The sequence below is a fragment of the Ochlerotatus camptorhynchus genome, unplaced genomic scaffold (assembly GCF_037179485.1).
Source record: "Ochlerotatus camptorhynchus isolate MF236.1 unplaced genomic scaffold, CSIRO-AGI_Acam_v1.1 ptg000244l, whole genome shotgun sequence".
NCBI classification, from domain to species: Eukaryota; Metazoa; Arthropoda; class Insecta; order Diptera; family Culicidae; genus Ochlerotatus; species Ochlerotatus camptorhynchus.
In genome coordinates, this window is record NW_027040734.1 from 3,361,329 (window position 1) to 3,387,640 (window position 26,312).

Consider the following 26,312-nt stretch of genomic DNA (forward strand, 5'->3'; position numbering starts at 1 on the left):
GATTGAAGGCATGAGGCAGTAATATCGACTTCGAACAACTAGCAGGAGGTACCGATATCTACTATACATAAGTAGGACCATATGTCACACAGCTTGTGCCATTTGGAGCGTTTCAAGATGTGTGATCTGTTTATAGCTTATTTGAACCGTAACGATGCAAGCCACATTGCTGATGGTTTTGAAAAACCCCAAATTGGAATGCTGTTATTTGCAATGGTGTCTGTGGAATTTGTTGGGGTTGTACCACCCGTATTACATTAACCTATTAGTTGTGTAAACAGATGAATGAGCTGTACCGTCGTAGTTTTGAGAATTTGAGAAGGCAGTGTCCGTATATGGAATGAAATTTATCGTTGTTCGAAACATTTTAAAAATATGAATGATAAAGTGGGAAAAATTATTGATTTAGATTAGACTTGTGTACGTTATTACAGCACAGGTCCCAAAATTTGCATCTGACCTTCTATTGAACTTTGACTATATGTTTTGTATTACTTCTGCGTGAAGTCAACGATTTACATAGTTGAAGATGCTAAGCGTCAAATAACAGACTTAAAGTGGTCATTTTTATAGGATAGATGAGGAGATGAAAGTATTGAGTTGATAGTTCCGTTAGAGTGTGAAAATTATATATAGAGAGTAGAAAGCGAGCAAGGACAACTTTGAGGAAGGTACAAACCGGGTTGATCATCTCTCTTTACCAAACTCCCCATATGGAGAGGGACGGTGAGGGTGAACTTTCAAATTTGAACGACAAATATTCAAGCTTCCGGTCTAGGAGTATCATAGGTGTGCCCTAGATTGAGGGTTCGGTTTCTCGATTTCACAGTCTAAAACTATCGTATTTTATGTTTTTCGCAGAATTTTTAAACTTGCATTAATTTCATGTAAATATGTCCAAATAATCAGTGCGCTAGGTAGGTTTGATAATTGACACCGTTGAAAACCTGTTTTACCCCGTTTTTCCTAAAGTTGGCACCAAATGCTAAATATTTGATATTTTTCATGATTCTCAAATGCGGACAACTTATTAACTAAAGCAAACAATTCTAACCAAGCTTACAAATGCTCATTACAGCTAAAATGCTATTTTTCGGATTTATGAAGCTATGAGATATTTTAATGATAATTCTTATTTACAAGATGCAAGAGCAGAAGTGTGTGTGTGTGACACATAAAACATGTCAATTTAGCTTTCAGAGGGTCACAACAGCGATTAGCCGTAACGATGAGCGAGCAATCAGCGGTCATAAAATCGCTAGTTGTGACCTTCTGGAAGCAACATTGACAAATTTTATATGTCATATACAAACTTAACCACCTCTTCTTGCATCTTACAAATAAAAATTATCATTATAGTATCCCATTGTTTCATAATACCGGAAAATAGCATTTTAGCTGTAATGAGCAATTGCAAGCCTGATTCTAACTTATAATTGGAACATTTAACCTTAACCGTGTTTTGAAAAACCGTGGTTAACCGCACGGTTTTGTGATTTATGGCATTGTTTCTTGTTATAATTTCTTCGCCAAGTTAGTTATTGAACATTTATCAATCGAATGAACATTGTGAACCATGACGAAATTTGCCATGCGTAGTCCTCGGTTCACTACCCAAGCCTGGTTTTCAGCACGTTTTATTAAAACTCATTTCACACATCTCTGGCCATTTTTGTGATGTTATGTCTTTTTGACGTAGACTACGTCTTACGGGAAGGTACTGGGGGTAAATCGAAAATCTAAAATTGCGACCGTCACGAAGAGGTGTAAGGTTTTGAACGCTTATAGCTTTGTCAATCATAGATGAAATTCAAATCCAAATACACCAATCGATAGGAAATAACTTTCATAATCTGCTACAATGATTGATTTTCAATTTTCCATGAAAAACTGTTGAAAAATGTGCAAAAAAAGTGATAATTTTATCACTGTTTTCATGAAATAAACGTTTTCCCAGAACCCGGTCGTCATCATATTCAAATACCATTTGGTTGCACATTTTCAACTCATTTTCGCTTCGGACGGCGGGCGAGTAGGTAGCAGCAGCAGCAGTAGTAGGAAGGTTTCTGTCAATCGCGCAGCGTTTGAGTTTTGTACCTCGAGCCTTGCGCGTCGTTCCCGTCGAGTTAACTGGCTGATGGCGCAAGCGCTCCGAAGTGGATCCACCTCCTTGCCTGAATGATAATGCTGCCGCGTTCTACAAATCTTGATTACTTTTTCGAAAGGACGTATCAGATTTTGTAAACAACGCATTTTATCGTCGGTTTGATGTAACTGATAGCTCGCCCACGCATACTAACACCACCACCATGCGTGGGTGAGCTACCAGTTACGCCAAATCGACAATCAAATGCGTTGTTTACAAAAGCTGATACGTCCCTTCGAAAACTTAATCGAGAAAAACTTCCAAAATTTAACTCACCTATTGGAATACAGCATTGGAAGTAAAATTAGGAACCACCCATAAATGACGTAAAAATTTTCCCCTCTCAATTACTACGTTATTTATAAAAGTTCCCTAAGCATTGGGCAACAGTGAAAATCAGCAGCACACACAAACACATTTATGCGGGTTGGACATTTATGCTAAATTTCGGTATTAATCGTGAATATCTCGCGATAGGAACATTTTAGCTTGAAATCCCTCCATTTAATTCTCCATTGTTTTGCATAAGAAAACGTGGTGTTTCTGTGGTGGAAAAAAAAAGAATTTCCCTATACAGATTACAGATTTCTATACCAAACACAGAAATTATCAGACGGTACCTCTAGTTATGCTTTTAGATAAGCTATGAAAGTCCATCCTACTTGGAAAATTAACCGTTCGATTGCATAATTCTCCAAGTGGAGGGACTTACAATGCTTATCTTTTAGCATAAATAGAGGTACCGTCGAGTTTTTTCATAGATAGGTACTGAAATTCGACAGTAAGCATTCAAAAGGGCCTAATTGCACTGATCGATTCTCTTCATCGATTTCCCCTCTTTACTTTGCTACAGTTAAGCGAAACAATTCAAGCTGAACATTGCATTAGCTCCTAATTTACATTGAAAATATTCTCTTCGTCGACTTTCTCCTTGTATAGACTTCGTCGACTTGGCCATGTATAGACATTCCCAGGTATTTTCAGCACACAGATCGATAAAAGAAGCTTTTATCTAGCATCTAATATGACAAACACAACAAGGAACGGTTATATGCTCAAGCTATTAACGAAAGAGAAAGTCCACGAAGAGAATCGATCAATGTTACTTAGGACCTAATGCAATGTTCAGCTTGAATATTATCTGATTTTTTTTTTCAATTTAGTGCTGAACAGGTTGTATTGGCTATCAAAAGCAACAGTAAACGCACCGAGAAATGTTAATCCAAGCGAGTTATTAACAAAAGAAAAAATCGATCATAGCGGTTACGTTCTTATGTATGTATGTTCACTGTCGGATTTGTAATCTGTGACAGATATGGAAGTCACTTTTTTCCCACCAATGTTCTTATGCCAAATGATGCATGTGCGTCTACAAACGCGAACGAAATCTAAAAAAAACAGTAATATTTAGTAATTTTGTTTTGCTCAATCGGTAGTTAAAAGATGTGCCGAGAACCTCTTGGAAGTATTTATGGCTAATCGAGATATTCCCGATCAATTACGAATTGTTGCATACCATTGGTGCAAAATTGTGTTCACAAGGAGTTTCAATTTCATGATGTCACAACCGTCCAAGTTTTTTGCCCTAGAAATCTTGAAGTGATAGGGAATATCAGCCATCATGACGGTCATTGTTGGACGCTTCAATGAATTACCTGAAGAAATCCTTACTCATATCTGATTTTGGAACCAAATGTAATTTTGAAACCAAATGTAATAGAATATGTATTCGCATTTTTATGAGGTCCTGAATTTAACCATGTTTTACTAAGTAGGAAATCCAAAATATGTGAAAAGGACCGAAATCATAGATTATAAAATGTCTAAAGGACAAAAGGTCGAAGGTACAAATGGACAAAAGGTTGAATGATGAGAAGAGGTACAAAAAGTTGAATGGACAAAAGGTCGAATGGACAAAAGGTTGAATGTGGTCAAACGGACAAAAGGTCGAATGATTCAAAGAGGGCTACATAAAAACGTCGAATGGACAAAAGATCGAATGATGAGAAGGGAGGAAAAAGGTTGAATGATACAAAAACAGGGAATGATTCAAAGAGAGACAAAACGTCGAATGGTGGTACATTTTGATGTGAAGCCCACTTGGCCAGATGACAAATAGTGGGAAGAATACTTGACCGATTTAAGATACCGTTACGATGAATATGAAATGACTAATTATCAAAATTGATTTTTTGGCTATATGAACGAGCAGTGATCAAAAGAAGGAATAATATCGATAATGCAATTCTAACTTTCAGTGTTAGTGTAACTACGGATGGGGACAGTAGAAAGTTTATACAATCTATAATTAACTTGTAAACCGTTTAAAAAAACATAATAAAGTCATTCCAATACTGTTCCGAAGGATTCAACCAGAGGTTATAAGAAAGAAAGAGCGGTGATGAAATGAAGGAAAAATAATGATAATTGGATCTTAATACACAGTGTCCCTTTCGATCTTTTGTCAACATTCGACGTTTAGTCTATTCGACTTTATGTTCCTCTTTGGGTTATTCGACCTTTTGTCCCTCTTTGAACCATTCCTCTTGTCATTCGACGTTTTTCATTCGATCAGTTGTCTCAGAACCCCTGGTTTTCAGGATGTTTTTTTTTTATTAAACTCATTTAACCGTTTTTAGGCCATTTTTGCGATGTTATGTTTTTTTTTTGTATTTGTAAAATAATTTTGGCATTGAAAGTTGGCTCGATATTGATTTTTTTAGTAACATTTCTTCGATTTAAGAAGCTTTTCTAATAAGTTTTAATACGAAATTGTCGTTTTGATACTACTCATGCGCTTTTAAACTAATTTGTCATTTTTTGGTCTAGGTTTGATTTTTTGTTTTTAAGGCAATCATGCAGCTTGGAGTTTTTTTTTAGGTATTTTAATGCCATTTTTGAGTTTTAATGGAGCATTGCTGCCCATTGGAAATGTTGTTTCCTCAATTTTTCATTAATATGACACGTTAACTGTTTTTGTCATTGCAACGAAATATTCTTCTTCTTCTTCTTCTTCGCATTTCAAGCTTATTGCATATCGCATATTAGCTTATTGCGTCCTCTCAACTTAGTGTTCTAGATGCACTTCCACAGTTATTAATTGAGAGCTTTCGATGCCTGTACCATTTTTGCATTGGTATAATTGTGTGGCAAGTACAATCATACTTCTATGCCCAGGGAAGTCGAGAAATTTTCACAACCCGAAAAATTCCTAGACCGGACCGGGAATTGAACCCAGCCCCCTCCAGCATGGTCTTGCTTTGTAGCTGCGCCTTTACCGACTGAGCTAAGGGAGGCCCCAACGAAATATCCATATTATATTATGCGTAATTAAAAATTCGACAATGTAGTATTCTACTAGATATTTTTTAGTAGCATTCTGGGAAAAATATGCAAGGAGAAATCAATCAGTTTTAACCTGTTGAAACCGCTTGTCTACCGCCTCGACAAAAATTTAAAATCCGAAAATCAAACATGCAATGGCCAATTGAAGCATAAGAAAGCAATCTCTTGATCCCGCTTCTGATGAAATGTATTTGAGCAATCAATTTGATATGCTCACGGATAATGAGAACGATCTTTCATCTAGGTAAAATTCAATTAAATATTCCCGGTTTAATGCCAAGAAGGAAAAGGTCCCCCTATTGTGATAATATGATGCTCTGTGCACGGAACATTTGAACTTCGTTAAATTCAAGGTTTTATTTCAAATTGGCCGTTGGGGTGAATGCCGTGTATTAACTGAAACCTTGGACGGATTCAAACGTCTTCCCAAGTATCTTTCTAAGAAGGAACACAACATTTTCACTTATGACACCAAAACTGAATGTCTGTTCAAGGTTGTCTTCAAAGGTCTGCCCAGTGGTGGATCCCTGGATCAGATCAATGATGAATTGACAAACATTACTAGGATTTGAGCCAGTCAAAGCATCAAAAATGAAAATGATATCCCGTATTGACGATTCGCGCAACGGGATTTCTAATGATTTTTATTTAGTTCACTTCAAGCCTAGTGAACTAAACAACCATAAAGCCTTAGAAAAAGCTAGCCTTATGCTCCATGTTCGAGTGAAGTGAGAACACTTCAGGAAGACTGGAGGAAATTTCCAAAACCTCACCCAGAATCTAAACTATGAAAATAATACATCTTCTCAAGCAGACCTATTTCCACAACACACTCGTTAGGATCAATAAGTGTTTCGATGACTGCAGCTAAACCCCTGAAAAACGTGCTATTTCAAATCAATAAAACGTGATCCCCATAGCTCCCCCACCCACGTTGCCATCAATCGTTTGTAGACAAGATCAATCTAAATTCACCCAGTCGACTTCCACATACATCCTACCTACACCGCAGCTGATGTTTCGATATAGATTTGATTTTATTTTTGCCTTTGTTGATCCTACATCATCCGTTGGATTCGGGTCGTCTGGGAAACAAGACTTTTACGCAACCCATGAAAACAACTGAGCGAGGTAGAATGTGTTGATTTCGTTGACAACCAACAGAAACCCTTCCCAACTGCTGACAGACAGCTTCAATTGTTGTGTTGTCAATTGCGAGACGCTTATTTTCGAACCTGTGCCAACTTCGATTCGATTCATGCCAGGTTTGCAAATTTCAACACAATTTCAGAGTAATTTAGAACTCCCAGGCGACTTGGGGCTTACATAAGATGCGAGAGGTGATACGATATTGGAAATATTCTACCTACCTTCTCCTGGAGCCATAAATCCACCCAGGGGGGGGAAAATGTCACGACATCTATCTTCCCGCGCTGACACTTGGAACACACTGCACGGCTCGGAGGACACCAGTGGGTGCGCGAGGAGGGTCCGTGGGGTATTTTATTTGCACAATTTTTTTCACTTTACTACTTTTCTCACTCGCTCCTCTCGCTTGGGCTACGTATATGCCTAAGGTATCACGCTGATGACGTTGCTGGTAGCCAAACATTATTACCATATTGCATTGTGGCGGCCGATTGGTCTGAAAATAAACGAAGCAAATAATGTGGTTAGAAGAAGCGGAGAAGTCGTTAGTGGAGGAATTGATTTTCGCCATAAATATAGGCGACTACAACTAAGCAAAACACTATTGGGATATGGGTGCACCGGTTGGGGATGGGGGGAAGGATTTTTATGGGCTTGTATGTAACTCAGTCAGTTGGTACAACCAGCCAGCAGTAGGTAAGGGAACAGGGTGTAATACGCGCCAACAGCCTTATTTCTCGTACTTTTCAAAGACCAATTGATGTGAAAAGTTTTCCAACTGATTGCTCTGGTAATTCTGGGCAAGAAACATAGTTTTGAAAAACACATAAACAAACGCTGTTGGTCATATTACCCCACCTTACCCGAGGTACACTTTGCATGACGGCGCGGCGATGGGAACGATTGTGGCTCTGTTCGTGGGTTGTAGGTTCTATATTTGCTGCACACGATAGGCCTCTAACCTCATTCAACGGGCAGGCGAGGCAAAGTCGAAGGGCATTCGAATGGATGGGGTTAGGAGAGGACCAGCGGGTTACACTTTGTGTGTTGAATAACAGGTTACGGCTTGAGGGAGCCTTAGAGGTGCCTGTAATTCCTTTTTATATTTCGCTTCTGTTCACATCAGGTTAGTGTGGAACGAGCCAAGGCACATGGTGTCCAAGTATGGTCATTCCTGGTGTTGCGATGGCATGGTTTTCCCAACCTGTTGTTGGGGTAGGTTAGGGAGCTGGATGAAACAAATGGTGCTATGGCATGCAATTTGGTTTGGTGGTTGGGAAACGAGAAGAGAGGTTCTCGTCGTGAGCATGACAATTTGGCACTAATTTAGTTACGTATATTTATGTATGAGATTACGTAATAGGTTTAAAGATTTTTGAGGGGAGTTTATGTGAGTTTTTTTTTCTGGAATGCGTTTTCTAAGCAGTTTGAAGTTGCCATGGATCGGATGATAGTGTTATCTTAGGTGGCTTTAGCAAGGTTTTAATAATAGATTCATAAACACGACACCGTGTGAAACAATTCCATGATTCGTGTAAATTCCACGTGGATAATTTATGGGGGTTGTTAAGTATCAACATTTGGATGTGCGATTATCTACGCAGGAGCCTAACATTCCTGAAAATCTTTCAAAGTGGATTGTGGATAGCCTTCTGGATGAAAAGTTATACTTCAGAAATTGAGAATGAAACCAGTATTTTTATAATGGTTTTTGTCCTTTTAGTCCGTAACTAATGCATTGATTTCAAAAATATACAAATCAAAATATAAATACGATCGAAAAGTCAGAAATTTCTGTTTGCTTCACGGCAGTATCGTCTCAGAATACGCCTAGGTCTCAGAATATAAATTATTTTTGTCATTGCGTTGTCACTAAATACAAGAAAAAGTTTCATGAAGCTATCGCATGAAAGAGCGATTTTAGTAATATTTTCGGAATCAACTTCATGGATATTTTGGCATTGAACAATTCATTGGACATGATCAGAACGTTGCTTCAACCTTGGAAATAGCAGCAAAACGTGGACGACCTTCAAAACCTTTCTGGGACTTGAGAGAAAGAGGAAAACGTCGCATCATCGATAATGAAGTAGGTGATGCCAAAGTCGACACCATTGAGAAGGCTTTGTTAATAGCAAGACGAACTGAACTGAAGGCAATCAGCAAAATAAAGGAACTGAATTTAGATGAAAATTTCGAGCATCTGAACACCCCCCTTTTCGCGATTAGAGTCATATTTACGGAGATAAATCAATTTAAAGGTTTGGAAGGATCACCAGCCGACAAGTAAAAGTTTTTGGAATATTATATACTGGAAAATCCAGGTATGAAAATTTCGAGCATCTGAACACCCCTCTTTTCGCGATTAGAGCCATATTTACGGAGATAAATCGATTTAAAGTTTTGGAAGGTCCACCAGCCGACAAATAAAAGTTTTTAGAATATTATGTACTGAAAAATCCAGGAATGAAAATTCCGAGCATCTGAACACCTCTATTTTCGCGATTAGAGCCATATTTACGGAGATAAATCGATTTAAAGGTTTGGAAGGTCCATGACCAGCCGACAAATAAATGTTTTTGGAATATTATATACTGGAAAATCCAGGAATGAAAATTCCGAGCATCTGAACACCCCTATTTTCGCGATTAGAGCCATATTTACGGAGATAAATCGATTTAAAGGTTTGGAAGGTCCATGACCAGCCGACAAATCAATGTTTTTGGAATATTATTTACTTGAAAATCCAGGTATGAAAATTTCGAGCATCTGAACACCCCTCTTTTCGCGATTAGAGCCATATTTACGGAGATAAATCGATTTAAAGGTTTGGAAGGTCCACCAGCCAACAAATAAAAGTTTTTGGAATATTATGTACTGGAAAATCCAGGAATGAAAATTTCGAGCATCTGAACACCCCTCTTTTCGCGATTAGAGCCATATTTACGGAGATAAATCGATTTAAAGGTTTGGAAGATCCACCAGCCGACAAATCAATGTTTTTGGAATATTATTTACTTGAAAATCCAGGTATGAAAATTTCGAGCATCTGAACACCCCTCTTTTCGCGATTAGAGCCATATTTACGGAGATAAATCGGATCAAAGGTTTGGAAGGTCCACCAGCCGACAAATAAAAGTTTTTGGAATATTATACATTAGAGAATCCAGGTATGAAAATTTCGAGCATCTGAACACCCCTCTTTTCGCGATTAGAGCCATATTTACGGAGATAAATCGATTTAAAGGTTTGGAAGGTCCACCAGCCGACAAATAAAAGTTTTTGGAATAATATGTACTGGAAAATCCAGGTATGAAAATTTCGAGCATCTGAACACCCCTCTTTTCGCGATTAGAGCCATATTTACGGAGATAAATCGATTTAAAGGTTTGGAAGGTCCACCAGCCGACAAATAAAAGTTTTTGGAATAATATATACTGGAAAATCCAGGAATGAACATTTCGAGCATCTGAACACCCCTCTTTTCGCGATTAGAGCCATATTTACGGAGATAAATCGATTTAAAGGTTTGAAAGGTCCACCAGCCGACAAATAAATGTTTTTGGAATATTATATACTGGAAAATCCAGGTATGAAAATTTCGAGCATCTGAACACCCCTCTTTTCGCGATTAGAGCCATATTTACGGAGATAAATCGATTTAAAGGTTTGAAAGGTCCACCAGCCGACAAATAAATGTTTTTGGAATATTATATACTGGAAAATCCAGGTATGAAAATTTCGAGCATCTGAACACCCCTCTTTTCGTGATTAGAGCCATATTTACGGAGATAAATCGATTTAAAGGTTTGGAAGGATCACCAGCCGACAAGTAAAAGTTTTTGGAATATTATATACTGGAAAATCCAGGTATGAAAATTTCGAGCATCTGAACACCCCTCTTTTCGCGATTAGAGCCATATTTACGGAGATAAATCGATTTAAAGTTTTGGAAGGTCCACCAGCCGACAAATAAAAGTTTTTAGAATATTATGTACTGAAAAATCCAGGAATGAAAATTCCGAGCATCTGAACACCTCTATTTTCGCGATTAGAGCCATATTTACGGAGATAAATCGATTTAAAGGTTTGGAAGGTCCATGACCAGCCGACAAATAAATGTTTTTGGAATATTATATACTGGAAAATCCAGGAATGAAAATTCCGAGCATCTGAACACCCCTATTTTCGCGATTAGAGCCATATTTACGGAGATAAATCGATTTAAAGGTTTGGAAGGTCCATGACCAGCCGACAAATCAATGTTTTTGGAATATTATTTACTTGAAAATCCAGGTATGAAAATTTCGAGCATCTGAACACCCCTCTTTTCGCGATTAGAGCCATATTTACGGAGATAAATCGATTTAAAGGTTTGGAAGGTCCACCAGCCAACAAATAAAAGTTTTTGGAATATTATGTACTGGAAAATCCAGGAATGAAAATTTCGAGCATCTGAACACCCCTCTTTTCGCGATTAGAGCCATATTTACGGAGATAAATCGATTTAAAGGTTTGGAAGGTCCACCAGCCGACAAATCAATGTTTTTGGAATATTATTTACTTGAAAATCCAGGTATGAAAATTTCGAGCATCTGAACACCCCTCTTTTCGCGATTAGAGCCATATTTACGGAGATAAATCGGATCAAAGGTTTGGAAGGTCCACCAGCCGACAAATAAAAGTTTTTGGAATATTATACATTAGAGAATCCAGGTATGAAAATTTCGAGCATCTGAACACCCCTCTTTTCGCGATTAGAGCCATATTTACGGAGATAAATCGATTTAAAGGTTTGGAAGGTCCACCAGCCGACAAATAAAAGTTTTTGGAATAATATGTACTGGAAAATCCAGGTATGAAAATTTCGAGCATCTGAACACCCCTCTTTTCGCGATTAGAGCCATATTTACGGAGATAAATCGATTTAAAGGTTTGGAAGGTCCACCAGCCGACAAATAAAAGTTTTTGGAATATTATATACTAGAAAATCCAGGTATGAAAATTTCGAGCATCTGAACACCCCTCTTTTCGCGATTAGAGCCCTATTTACGGAGATAAATCGATTTAAAGGTTTGGAAGGTCCACCAGCCGATAAATAAAAGTTTTTGGAATATTATATACTGGAAAATCCAGGTAAAATTTCGAGCATCTGAACACCCCTCTTTTCGCGATTAGGGCCATATTTACGGAGATAAATCGATTTAAAGGTTTGGAAGGTCCACCAGCTGACAAATAAAAGTTTTTGGAATATTATATACTAGAAAATCCAGGTATAAAAATTTCGAGCATCTGAACACCCCTCTTTTCGCGATAAGAGCCATATTTACGGAGATAAATCGATTTAAAGGTTTGGAAGGTCCACCAGCTGACAAATAAAAGTTTTTGAAATATTATATACTGGAAAATCCAGGTAAAATTTCGAGCATCTGAACACCCCTCTTTTCGCGATTAGAGCCATATTTAAGGAGATAAATCGATTTAAAGGTTTGGAAGGTCCACCAGCCGACAAATAAAAGTTTTTGGAATATTATGTACTGGAAAATCCAGGAATGAAAATTTCGAGCATCTGAACACCCCTCTTTTCGCGATTTGAGCCATATATACGGAGATAAATCGATTTAAAGGTTTGGAAGGTCCACCAGCTGACAAATAAAAGTTTTTGGAATATTATGTACTGGAAAACCCAGGAATGAAAATTTCGAGCATCTGAACACCCCTCTTTTCGCGATTAGAGCCATATTTACGGAGATAAATCGATTTAAAGGTTTGGAAGGTCCACAAGTCGACAAATAAAAGTTTTTTGAATATTATATACTAGAAAATCCAGGAATGAAAATTTCGAGCATCTGAACACCCCTCTTTTCGCGATAAGAGCCATATTTACGGAGATAAATCGATTTAAAGGTTTGGAAGGTCCACCAGCTGACAAATAAAAGTTTTTGGAATATTATATACTAGAAAATCCAGGTATGAAAATTTCGAGCATCTGAACACCCCTCTTTTCGCGATAAGAGCCATATTTACGGAGATAAATCGATTTAAAGGTTTGGAAGGTCCACCAGCCGACAAATAAATGTTTTTGGAATATTATATACTAGAAAATCCAGGTATGAAAATTTCGAGCATCTGAACACCCCTCTTTTCGCGATTAGAGCCATATTTACGGAGATAAATCGGTTTAAAGGTTTGGAAGGTCCACCAGTCGACAAATAAAAGATTTTGGAATATTATATACTGAAAAATCCAGGTATGAAAATTTCGAGCATCTGAACACCCCTCTTTTCGCGATTAGAGCCATATTTACGGAGATAAATCGATTTAAAGGTTTGGAAGGTCCACCAGCCGATAAATAAAAGTTTTTGGAATATTATATACTGGAAAATCTAGGAATGAAAATTTCGAGCGTCTGAACAGTAGGATAGTTTTCTTTTTCACTTAAAAAAAGTTTTTTTTTCTAAAATACAAATATCTCCGGTTGTAATAAAACTATATCAAATTAAAGGTGAGAAATTGAACATCATTTTTCAGTTAGGTTATTACTACTCACCTGCTACAATTCTAACCAAACCGTGGTGAGTTTGATTTTCATGATTTTTGCTTTACATCCGAGCGCGACCCGAAACTACTGTCACTGCTGGCAGCAGAAGTTTCGTGTCTGCCATCGGTGAAGAGTAATGAGAGATAGCAAACACTACTTTCTCTTTCTAAGAAAACGATGTGAAACGGAATCATTTTTGTGTCGAGTCAACTCTCAGCTTCATTTTTACATGTTGTGAATAGACTCGCAGTATCAAAGGAGCTTCCCTAATAAAAAATAACCATAAACGAACGATAACCCAAATCATTGAACTATTCCACAAATGGTTTGGATGATACCCAGAACACGTCGTTAAGCAAATTAACCATACAATTTTTATTAGGGTTGTAAAATCAATATCAAACATGATGTTGTGTTTCAATATCACGCGTGATATTGAGAGCGTAATGACAGCGGAAACATATTATTTGGCGATTGGCACAAAACAAAATGGCACAAAATAAGTAGATCCATGAATTTTGGTTAAAATTGGAGAGGGTCGATGCATTTGCTCGGTCACTTGAGATGGAATGACCCTTAGATGAGCCGTTTTAGTGCTATGATTTATTGAAAAATTAGGCGTGAGTAAAAATGGCCGAATTCCAGCACATACTTGGTTCATTGCCCCTAGCGAACAATTATGCAAAGTTTCATGGAATTCTGAGAGGTAAAATATAAAATTATTTTATGTTTTCGCAATTTGGCCTGGAACTGCTCAGTTACGCCTTTAAAAAGACGTATCTCAAAAATGCGCTTCTCGATTTGATGCAGATGATCTCACGAATCGATTGGTATACTCAATTTTGATGGAACTCAATTTTCGATAGTAACGATCAGAGGAGCACCGGGAAAACCTCAAAATTCAAAAAAAAAATCCAGACACAAAATACCTATATCACAGACAAACAGACATAATACATTGAATATTTCTCACTGAAAAACATCGTCGCTAAAACATTACCGCCATCTGTTGAATAGCAGTGGTGGGTAGTACGCTGAACAGATGGCGGTAGTGTGTAAACGTCAAACTCAAGGGAATTGACTATGCGCGCCACAGGTGGCGGTACTACCAACTACGATACTTTTAAATTTACCGTTAAATGCTTGTTCGATGAACAATTTGTGAGAGTTATGTCTGTTTGTCTGTGCCTATATTCAAGTTTTTTTCCAATCAAATCTCAAACGATCACGTTTTTGCGTGTTTAGATCACTGTGCACCGGTAGGGCAAAAGTTCACTTTGAAACACTTTTCCGAAAAATGCGCTCTAGCTAGGAATGAACTAAAAATTCATCAAAGCTCTGTAAGAGAAAGTTGTAAACCTAGAATTAGGCATACTGTGCATGAAATTAATATAATTCATTAGATTGGAGTTTTGAGATATTTTATATTGTTCAACTAAGGTCGAACTTTTGGAGCACAACACTCTACTGTACATTCCGAAAGACTTTAGATCATTACAGCATCAATTAACCAGGAGAAAAAAAATATCCTGTTTTCATTCACGTCACAAGAAATGACACAACCTTTGGACTTATTAATATACTGATAGTGAAATTTAATGAAATTCCAACTAAAAATAACATTGACGTCACCGTTGATGCCGTCAAAGCTAGCGGACAAGGAAAGTGTTGTACCTACATATATGTATGTTTCCGTGCAGAAGCGATTCAATTACTATGCACTTTCGCTTCTGCACATGCACTCTACATGCATATCATCAACCTCGTTTCCAGCTTCTCTGTAGCTGAAAACTGGTGCGCTACCATTATGATGATGTGCATGCTCGCTCACTGGGAACTTTTGCAAGCTCCTAGCAGCAGCAACAGCAGCAGCAGCAACAACAAGCAAAACCTAACCTCAAACCTATTGCCGGCGACGACGAAAGCCACGTTTCCATCGCATTCGTGTCTCCGTTGTTGTTTCGAACCGAAACAAGCCTTCTTCGGCTACGGAGGCACTACTGTGCCGTGATGGGGCACACACTATCATCATTATTCGCCTATTATCGTCATTTTCCCCTCCAGTTGCCTGCGCGAACCATCCCGGAGAGGGTATTGCTGAAATTATGCAAAAACGAAACAAAAATTGCACATGTTACTTTACTTCTCCGGCGACGAGGTCGCGCAGGCAGATGAAAGTGAGAAATTGCTCCCGCGGCGGCTATACCGACAACGACGACGATCGACGCCACCGCCACCGCACCGCGACGAATTGCGGAGCATTATTTGCAGTGCCGCCGCCGCAAAGAAGATGTTTCTGTTTCTGTCGCGAGAAATTCTTCTCCCTATAGATTATGTTCGTGCAATACATGGCGGCAAGTTGCAGACATTCATTCGCTATAAAAAATATTTTTTCAGATTGATGAAATGAAATGTGATGGATGTTATCAAATATATTATATTAACACTTCGAACACGATGCCTCCTGTCCACCTCTTCTTGTAACTTACAAGTTAAAAATACCATTATTTCATCAAATGACTTTATAATTCCCAAAAACAAAAATTCATAGCAAACGAATGGCAGCAACCCTGCATTGTGGAGCCTTTACGTACGTACAAGTAAGCGTACGCAAGTACAATGCAATTTATGCTCTCGTTTCGTTCATGAGCGAGCACAGTGAGAAGACGCATATACTGCAGAGGTGGATAGTGTGAGATGCGACCGACGACGACGATGACGACGACGGTGTGAACCATGGAACTGTGCAATGCATCGTATTAGCAAATTGAATAATTTTCCGATAATTCTAGCGAGAGTTGCGTTGCAACAAGAGTGCAATGTAATAAGCAGTTGACCTAGTTGGTGTAACTTTCTATATAGTTGCAAACAATTGACGAACAACCTTCAGCTTGATTTGACGAGTTGAGAGGTGTTTTGCATTGCAACGAACTGTTATTTATTATTAGAAAAACGCCGATCGGACAATTTGTTTTGGAGATATAACCAAACAACTGTGAAATTAATTCCTACATTTTCTATATACCAAAGGAACATCAGATTAATTTGGATGCTATCGCCTTTCTTATTCTTCCATTACCCAAAACAACTGTCCTAGGCACATAAAGCAGATTCCGAGAGCTGCCCAATCTCTGAATCTCCCCCTAGTTTAGAATTTCCATTTGTAAAAAAAAATTGCATTCCAAAGATGCTTCATCTGTGACAATGTCACGTACCTTAAGCAGCTTCCGTAAACCTTTCCCAGTCACCCACACAGCCCCTTCGGGAATGGTTGGCGTAAATTTCGAAAACAAAACAGAAAGTCACATGGATCTGTGCGGTTGAAATAGTATCAGCTACCGGTAATCTTCAATTTCAAATTGCACATCACACCGAGTTCGCTTCCTGAGCTGCAGAGGACCATCTTTTTTCCCCGTGAGAGAGCACGTGCCCACGGGCGTTTATGTCTGACGTTTCATTCACAGTAGTTGTTAGGAATTAATTTCACCCGGGACGCGGCAGCATCTTGACATTTGGACTATCGTCTTTTTGTTGTAGGCGGTAATATGTAGGCGGACAGACGAACGGATGCAATTTCCCAGACTGCACATAATCACTTTGTGAAACGAATGCATCAATCCGGGGAGGTTAGGTGCCCTTGACTGTGTGAGTGTGTGGGAAGACAGCTACAGAGTGAGTGGTTTTCCAGAAGTGTGCAATTACAATGCTCGCTCTCTCCCACATGCGCGGCATATTGCTTGGCAGTTGGTTGACGGCCCATGGGTTAGGTCGGAAAATAAGTAATTTATTGTTGAATTTCAGCTGGCGGACTTTCCTTTTAAACCCACGAGCCACGATGACGACGACGACGACGACGACGACGACACTGCCGGAAAAGATTAGTTTCTCTTTTGCCTACTAATTTACAAAACAAAACTGCTTGACACGTGAGGATGACTGGTGGGACTGGCTCTTTTTTACTAGTTGTTCAATTATCAGATGTCATGTAAAAACACAGACCTATGAGAAAGGTACCTAGGTACCGGGTTCCCATATATAGTCGCCGATGTAGTCTAGTGCATGTGACGTTGAACGTTTATTGCCGTCAGTAGTGGAACGATGGAAGGGTTTTGCACTGTTGGAAAAAAAGACATGAGACATAACAGTATGCTTTTGGTTTTTCCTTGCGGTTTCTTACTTATTTAGAATCTCTGTTCGCTGAACAATGACACCAGCGATAGTACTTTTTGCAGGAATCTGAACTACGTCTGTGAATTCTATATGGGGGCACACTTTGTGAAAACCGAAAATGGAACATGTAACAAAATTATGAAAGATTTTGAAAGTTAATAACTCAGCTGCCCCTAGACCAATTTCAATAATTTTATCACCAATCGATCAGAAATATCTCTACGCATCTGCTAAATTTAGGACTTTATCATTTTTCAAAATGTCACTATTGAAAATTGTACGAATGTGCAGCTGTTGCTATGATAATAAAAATTATCTCCGATTGCCTGCGAAAAGCGATTTCCCTAACACAGATTTCATAGTTGAATTCCATCCGGTCTCACCAAACGGTGTTTATTCAATCACCGCGTGGTGAGTTGTGCAGTGATGTCCGATTTTCCCAACTAATCGATTACTTTTTTTTTATTGATAGTTATCGACATCGATTAATCTACATGAAATAATCGATTAATATAAATAATCGCTTAATTGTAATACCATCTGATAACAAAGAGAACCAAAATCGATTTTTTTTACATAAAAAGGTACTCTGAAGTGTCAAGAATAAGGGACAATTGGTTCCATGTCGAACAAATTAAAATTCCGAAAGTTATAAGCGAAATTACAAAACTTTGCATCACGCACCTGAACGGTTCGGGCCGCGTTTTTTTCGATACAACATTTCTCTCCGCGGCCCACACGATAGCATCTGCAATTTTGACTCAATTTGATCTAGACTTTGACGATTGCATTCTCTGATTAATTATTTAGAGAAGTACATACGAACTTTTCAATTGAGCAAAAAATGCAATTGTGGTAAACAATTTTAGAAACAAATTTCAGGCGAAAAAACTGATTTTTTGCAAAAACAAGTCCCATTTGCGTAAAATTCAAAAAAATTTCATCTCCGTGTACTTCTCTAGGTATTCTCATATAAAATAAGAAAAACCACTCGTTTTTGTTCTAGGTTCATATTTACGACGAAGAAAGTGTGGGCCGCGTAACACTACACGGGAAGCAGTGCTAGGAACTCGCAGTGCTGCCAACTGCCACACATGGTTTCCCCGTTATGAAAAAATACTGTAAGCACCCCTAATTATGTGTACTATAAGCCCATATAAGTTAATTTAGTATGTGACTTTATTAAATAACAAAAAAAATTAATAAAGTTGGTGCATTTTTCTGTATTCTAGGGTGGCGTAACCCCTTAAGAAGGCGTTTTAATTAACTGTAGATTATTCACCCTTGAGTCATGTATAACTTATTGTTTCGAGATAGAATAATTCAATAAAATGCACTTTTACTCTTTAACGCTTATTAAAAATTTTATTAGAAATTTAGTGAGAGAAAAGACAACTTGCATCTTTACGACGAATTGATTTTGTCTTTGGACTGCAATCTCATTGTCTAAAAAATCACGCACTCAAACCAAAGATCTCCTCCAACAGATTGTAGGAATAGTAGGGCCAGACAAACAGTTTCTCAGCTTTGTAATAACCATTTTGTCAGGCTTCTGCATTCCATCAGATGTCACTGCTGTTGTTTACGGTGACATCTATCGGAAACTACGCATAATCTGTTTTCCGTTAATTTTTCACAGAGCACAGTGCAGTGCAAAACATGTACATGGTACCTCTATACATATATTCATTTAGATTAACATCCGAAGTCCTTCCTTTTTCACACATTCTGCACACAAAATAGCTCACCCCTCACAGGAATTCCCGCCGATTTTTATGAATGGGGCGGGGCAGAAAGTATCTTTTGTGCAGAATATGTAAAAATGAGGGACTTCGGATGTTAATCTATATACATATATAGAGGTACCAGACATGTTTTACAGTGTCATGACCGGTACTCTATGTTGTAGTCTGTGTAAGGGAAATCACAAATAAAATGTCATCAAAATACATGGCATGGTGAGATATTGAGCTCGTGACAGAGAATTTTATTTCTCAAATTTTAAATTTTTGGCGCTCTGGGAACTGGTAGTAAAGCGGTTAAAAATATATGAGAAAAAACTTTTTTATTTAATTCTAGCTTATTTAATAAAATTTCCAGAAAAAAAGTGAACAACAAAGTCTATGAATTATTTCTTTATGATGTCGTCAACTTATTTTTACTTGAATATGCATCAAAAGCGTATTGTTTCTACTTATACAAATTTCTAAATGGGGATTTAGAAACACAGCGCCATCTGCGTGAAAAATAGCCTTGACTAAATGGTTAATTGTCTGATCTGTTTTAGGCTGTGACCAATTGCAGAGTTAAATTTAAAGTTAGTTAAAAGTGACATTTCGAAAGTTATTTTCTATGTTCGAAAATCCCTGTGCATATTGATCGACCGGTTTTCGAGAAGAACTTAACGAAGATTGTCAAAATTTAATTTCTTGTCAGTCAGAAGTAACCACGCTCGGATAGCAGGGTTAATCGATAACTTTCCATCTGTCAAATTTCAACCAAAAGTTAATATAATCCACCAAATGGTTCAGAGCCTTAGAGAATAGACTTTCTGAACTTCAAGTTGGGATGGAATATAGTTTAATTGATGCTCTGTTGGCTTGGTGGCCTATATACACTAAAATAAATTCAACTCCTACTTCAAATAAAAATTTAAATAATCGTGCGATAATCGAAGCCAAGTAATCGATTAGCAGATAATAGAGGCATTGAATAATCGATTAAAAATTAATCGATTATTTTAACAGATAATCGATTACCTCGATTAATCGAGTAGTAATCGGACATCACCCGTGGTGAGTGATGTTGTTCTTCAGTACACAACGAAAGGCTCCCCGGAAGCAGTGAGCTGCTGGCCACATGAGCATCAACAGAAGGAGGAAGAAGCCGCATCGCTATTGATCGGAATCAGTAGCTCTTCGTGAGTCGCTGTGAGCCATCTATGTCAAGCGCGTCTTACTAAAGAGCATAAACAGAGAGAACCCCGCTCAAATTCCTATTCCAACACAAAACACAAGCTCCTGCTGCAGTTAACAAATAATATTTATTATATAAGACCACGTAGTCCTACGTCACCATTGCGTGCAACCAGGGATGTCCCTTGTAGTTTATTCAAGCTTCCAGAACATTGCTATCACAATCCGCTGCTTTGGTTCAGGGTGACCAGCGTTTGAACAATTAAGTGAATTTTGATGAGATTCCAAAGGAGTATTTAGAAAGAACCATAATATTACATAGAGGCATTAGAACCATAGAGATAACTCTAAGACCAGCAGGTCCCGATGAAACGTGCTCAACTTTCGGTCCCAAGCTAATCGATGCACCCCTCGAAACATAGGAATATCCACGAACCCCTCATTTTTTCTGTCAAACTTCCATAGCGAATCAAAACAAACATAGTATAGTACTAGAATTTTGACTAGAATGGGGTACGTTAATCGATTGCTTGGGACCAATAGGCTAGTCTAGTGTGAGCTAATTTAAAGTCGTTAGTTTCCACCTGTTGTTAGAACGTAGCTCTGGGAAAAACTACTAAGGAGTTCTGACTAGAACTCCAAGACAATTGTGGGAAGTATTTCCAGGTAATTGTGAGAAGAGCACCAGGTGAGTTTTAAGGAAAGTTATTCTGAGTTAGTATTTTAAGATGTTCTAAGGAGAATTCCCTAACGATTGTGAGGGCGATTTCAAATTCAATTGATCAGTCGAGTAGTCGAGTAAAAAGACTTGCACTTTACCACGGAGCAATGTTATACGATTTTGTCTTCTAGAACTTCGAGAAAAGAGTGGACCGATCGAAGTGTGCTTTGCTTCTATACGGACGCAAAAAATTTCCGTGTGTCAAATTTTCGGTTTTATATTTTCTGCAATTGTTTTTTTCATCGCGTTAAAACGCTCGAAACAATGTGCCACTCGATAACATAGTTCTAGAAAGGTTTGGCAACCCCCAATTTTGTGTTTATTTCGAGTGACTTTTAATTTGAAGGACTTTCGTCTGCTTCAGCGTCACGGTAAAACGAAGTGAGAGTGATTATTTGAAAAATTTAATTCAAATGCACGGCATCCTTCAGGGTGCAGTTTCCGTTTTTAAAATCGTGGCGAATTTTACGAGGGAACAGAGAATGAAATTTATGATGATGTTAAAGATTAATTTTTATGCAACGATTTTTGAATACCACCCCCCCCCCCCCTGTATCGCACTTTTCCTTTACCTAATACATTGTAATTAACACATATCCAGACTAGCCCTACCCCTCTTGAGTAACGTGATATTTGATTGGGGTCTGACTTCATTGAAGATTTTAAATTGTACGCAAATTTAGTTATAGTTTATAAATCTCTGTGGTGCCGAGTGCGGCCTTGTTTTATAATTCTTAATAAAAAGAGTATAAATGTAAAATGTTTTATTACTAGATTACAGGCCTGGGTGAGTGAATAGCCGGCAGTGAATGTACGCAAGAACGGGATAAGAAAAACGTTGATAATAAGCAGGGTTGCTTCCACTCACTTGCTATAAAAAATGATTTTCTGAATTTTGAAATCATTCGATGTTATAATGATATTTTGTACTTGTTAGATGCAAGAAGCGGATGAAAAGCAAGTGTTTGACTCATAAAACCTGTCAATTTTGCTACCAGAATGTTACAATAAGCGATTTTATGATTCGTGAGCGTTCACTCAGAGTGAGCGCTCGCGAGTCGTAAAATCGCTGATTGTGGCTATCTGAAAGCGAATTTGACAGGTTTAATGTGTCAAACACTTGCCTTTCAACCTCTTCTTGTATCTAACAAGTACAAAATATGATTATAACTTCTAATGATCCCAAAATTCAGAAAATCATGATTTTATAGCAAGTGAGTGGAAGTAAGCCTGATCGTATGTAAATTAGGCATTGAAATCCCTTAATTAATCATCGCAACACCACACAACACCAATCTCCAAAATTACCTCAATTTCAATACTCTCCACACTTTTCTTCGTAAAGCACTCGTGTTTATTTACGTTTCTCGATTGGAACCACGTTTGACTATAGTCGCTATATTTATAGTCTGGCGGATAGAATTTCGATCTATCAAAAAGCGGAACGAATTCAATACATGGTAGACCAACAATTGAAAAGGAACTATCAACTCTTATAAACTAAACGAGCATTATTCTTTCCTCGACAATCGAACACAAATTACTGGCATCATCGGGCAGTGAAAACTTTCCCCAACCCAAAGGTAGTGTTCGTTTGCATAGGCGAGCCTTGAGTTACGAGAAAAGGGTTTCCGAAGTTTTGTTCGCAATAGCTGATGGGCTCTTTTCTGTTATTGGTCATGATTTGCTCGATTGGTTCCGCTATTTGACAGCTCAATTGGTTCCCGAGATTCTATCAGCCAGACTATGAATATAGCGACTATACGTTTGACTTGGAACTCTCGGCTTCAGTCTTCGCGCGTCTCTTATTTAACATCGTCTCTGCTTTAGGATAAAGATAGTGCAAGACGACAGTAACCATGCATAAGGGCGTAAACGATTCTCTTCGTCGATTTTCTCTTTTGACTGCTAGAATTAACATTTCTCGGTGCGTTTGCTGTTGCTTTTGATAGCCATTACCACCCAGGGTTGCTTCCACTCACTAGCTATAAAAAAATGTTTTTCGGAATTATACAATCATTAGATTATATAATGATGTATTGTACTTATAAGTAACAAGAAGAGGATGTAATGTATATGTTTGACTCATTATACCTGGCAATTTCGCTTTCAGAGCGTCAAAATCAGCGATCTTATGAATCGTAAGCGTTCACTCAGAGTGAGCGCTCACGAGTCGTAAAATCGCTGATTGTGACGCACTGAAAGCAATATTGACAGATTTTATGTGTCAAACATATCCTTCACGACCTCTTCTTGTAGCTTACAAGTACTAATTATCATTATACCATCTCATGATTTCATAATTCTAAATAACATTTTTTTATAGCAAGTGAGTGGAAGTAACCCTGTTACAAACTGTTACAACTCTACATTGAACAAATTCTAGAAAATTGTTTCGCTTAGCTGTAGCAATGCAAAGAGAAAGTCGATGAAGAGAATCGATCATCACGTATACGCCCTTATGCATGCTCACTGTCGAAGTGATCGGATGAATTGCATTCCAAAGTGATTTTTTATCAGCATCCTATTCGTCAAAACTGTAATTAGGCAATCGGCAGGCTGCCCGATGATTCTGATTGGAGGCGGATTGTGCAAGGGTTTCTTTGAAGATCCGATGGAACGTTGTGAAATTTTGAGCTAGAATTAGGAGATGCAACAGTCTTTCAAGTTTTTGCTTCACGGGCAAACCATCGCTAACTTGGTGAGTTTGTTCCTGTTTATCTATATTCACCTGTTTCGGTACCTTTTATCTGTTTTCTAGAGCTTGAGGCATTTAATATCTGACCACACTGTTTATTTTACTGCAGGGCTCCTAGCGGTCGGATCTGGAATGTTTTGACAACAGTTTGTTTTGAAGGGTTTCCTCTTTCAGTGCGCCACACTTCATTTTGTTTCACAGAAGTTGTTCTTGATGGAAGCCGCGAACCGAAACTTGATGTTGGCCACCCACTTGGAAAATCCGACGTGGTTAGTGTCCAAAATATGATGAGTGGTATTCGAAGAAAAGTTCGAGATTTCATTAAAAAAAGTGCAATAAATGACCTTCATTCTGAGTACTCAATATTTTTATTTTATTAAGATGGTTCCGATATACATCAATATTTTAGCGTCCAGATATTTATAAAAAATAAAGACTTAAAAAAAACTTTCAAGTATTTTCAGATACCTATATTGTTCAAACGCGTTTGCCTGTCAAAGAAATTGCTCATGTAATAAAGAAGAAGTAATTTTCAAGAGTGAAAAATTACTTTCGAGTTTTTTTCAGCTGGATTGTTCGATAGTTTCCAACTTCCAAAAGGCTGTTCATTAGAGCACCCGCACCAATGCATTGCTAAAGCTATTTTAGTAACCTCCACCATACCGCAGTAACCGCACTGGGGGTTGCTATTCAAGTACGGGAAATAACCATCTGCCTCTCGGTGAACAGCGGGTTGACAAATATAGCAGCGCGATAGCAACCGGCCCAAGCGTTTGGGACAAAAATGTGGACCCGAGGGACAGCAAAGCATTCCTTTGGAAGACCCGGAACATCCGTAAATGTGGAAAATTAGTAAAAAAGGATTTTTTAAACAACTTGTCGTTATGCTGCATGAATGAATATGGATTTGAAACCAGTATGTGCACTCTGGTGGCCATGGAACGGTTCTTCGAAAGATCCGAAACATCCGTAAAGGGGCGCAGTTCTTAGGAAACATCCTAGAACTCCGTATTTTTTTAAATCACTTATTTGGATACTACATTAATGAATTTGGATCTGGGACCAGCATGCGAACTCTGCCGGCCACAACCCGGTCTTTCGGGAGCTCCGGACCATGCGTAAAAGTGATAAAAAAAAGATTCAAGAGCTTCACGATTCACTTATTCTGAAGCTTCATGTATGAATTAGGATCTAGGACTAGCATATGCAAACAGGTAGCTGTGTGGTTCACTGGAAGATTTTTAACATCCACAAAAGTAGTCAATTCGCGTAAAAATCCTAGTTTTATTTGGACTTCCCTGAGGTTTTAAATCTTTCCTGAAGTTCATGATTTTTTCTGTTGTTCCGGAAATTTTAATCATATTTATAAAATTTTCGGAAGACCTCGCATTGTTTCTGAAGTATCTATGAAATTATTGAAATATTCCATAATTCCTTAGAATTCCTTGAAATATCCTGGAATTTTCCTTAAATTAATGGAACTGATAAGAAGAATTCTAATCACCTACGAAGTTCCGGGAACTTCCCAAAATATAATGAAACTACCAAAAAATCTATATACTTTTCTGAAGGTCTCTAGACGTTCTTAAAGATTTCTGAATCGTATACTATCTGATCGTCGCTGAAGTTCCAGCATTTTTTTGCAGTTCTTGAAACTGCATTGAATACTATGAAATTTCCTTAAAATGATCTCACATTTTCCTGATGCTCATATAAGATCTCTTATGTTTCTGAAATTTAAATAAAGGTCTTGGTACTTTGATGAAGTTTCGGAAACTCCCTGAGTTTCTTAGACATTTCTTTAACATTCATTAATTTCCATGAAATTAAATTATTTATTTATTTATTTATTTCCATTCCTGAAGTACTCTAAATTCTATTGAAGTTCTTGGTACTACCCTGAACTAAATAGAACTGTCAAAAAAATTCTCGAAGTTTTTCTGAATTTTATTGAATCGACCAGAGTTTATCGGAGCTTACGCATACAAATCTTCGATCTTCCCTGAAAGTCTGGAATTTCTTGAATTTCTCGAAGTTATGAAGTTATTGGAAGTGCCGTTAATATCTCTGAAATTCCCTACAGTTCTCTAGTTTATCTTCTATGAGGTACTTGGAGGTTCTTTAAAATGTCAATTTTCCTCTAGTTATCTCCACATCTCTGAAATTATTTTGACTTCCCTAAAGTTCTCTTGATATCTCTGAATTTCTCTAATTTTCTTAAAAGTTTCTGCAGTTTCCTGAAGTTTTTGGAACCACTTTAAAAATCCTTAAGTTTGCCTGAAGTTCCCAAAGATTTCCAGAAGTTCTCGGAACTTCCTTTTGTTCCCGCAGTTTGCCTATGCAACTTCCTGAAATTCTCAGTACTTCTTTTCATTCCTCAGACTCTCCTGGAGATCTCTATTGTTTCCTGAAGTTTACGGAACTTCCCTTATGTTTTCCTGATGATGTTCCTGGAATTGTTCTGAAATTAATGGAACTGCCCAGAAGATCTTTAAATTTCCCTTTAAACATGGATCTTCTGTGTAGCTTTCTTAATGTTTTTAAGTTCATTCCCTGGAGTTTTTTTACTATCCTTAAATTTTCGGAACTTCTTGATGGTTTCCTCTATTTTACTGAAATAAATGGAA

At 37.9% G+C, this 26,312-nt stretch overlaps 1 protein-coding gene across 3 annotated transcripts in view; it reads right to left on the reverse strand.

The window, feature by feature from the left end:
• LOC135704625 (probable serine/threonine-protein kinase DDB_G0267686) overlaps positions 1-26,312 on the reverse strand; it is a 158,625-nt gene that overhangs the window by 102,847 nt on the left and 29,466 nt on the right. For all 3 annotated transcript variants that reach the window (XM_065226096.1, XM_065226098.1, XM_065226095.1), the window contains one exon: positions 6,862-7,136. The gene's annotated coding sequence lies outside the window, so the exon portion shown is untranslated. The remainder of the gene's footprint in view (positions 1-6,861; positions 7,137-26,312) is intronic.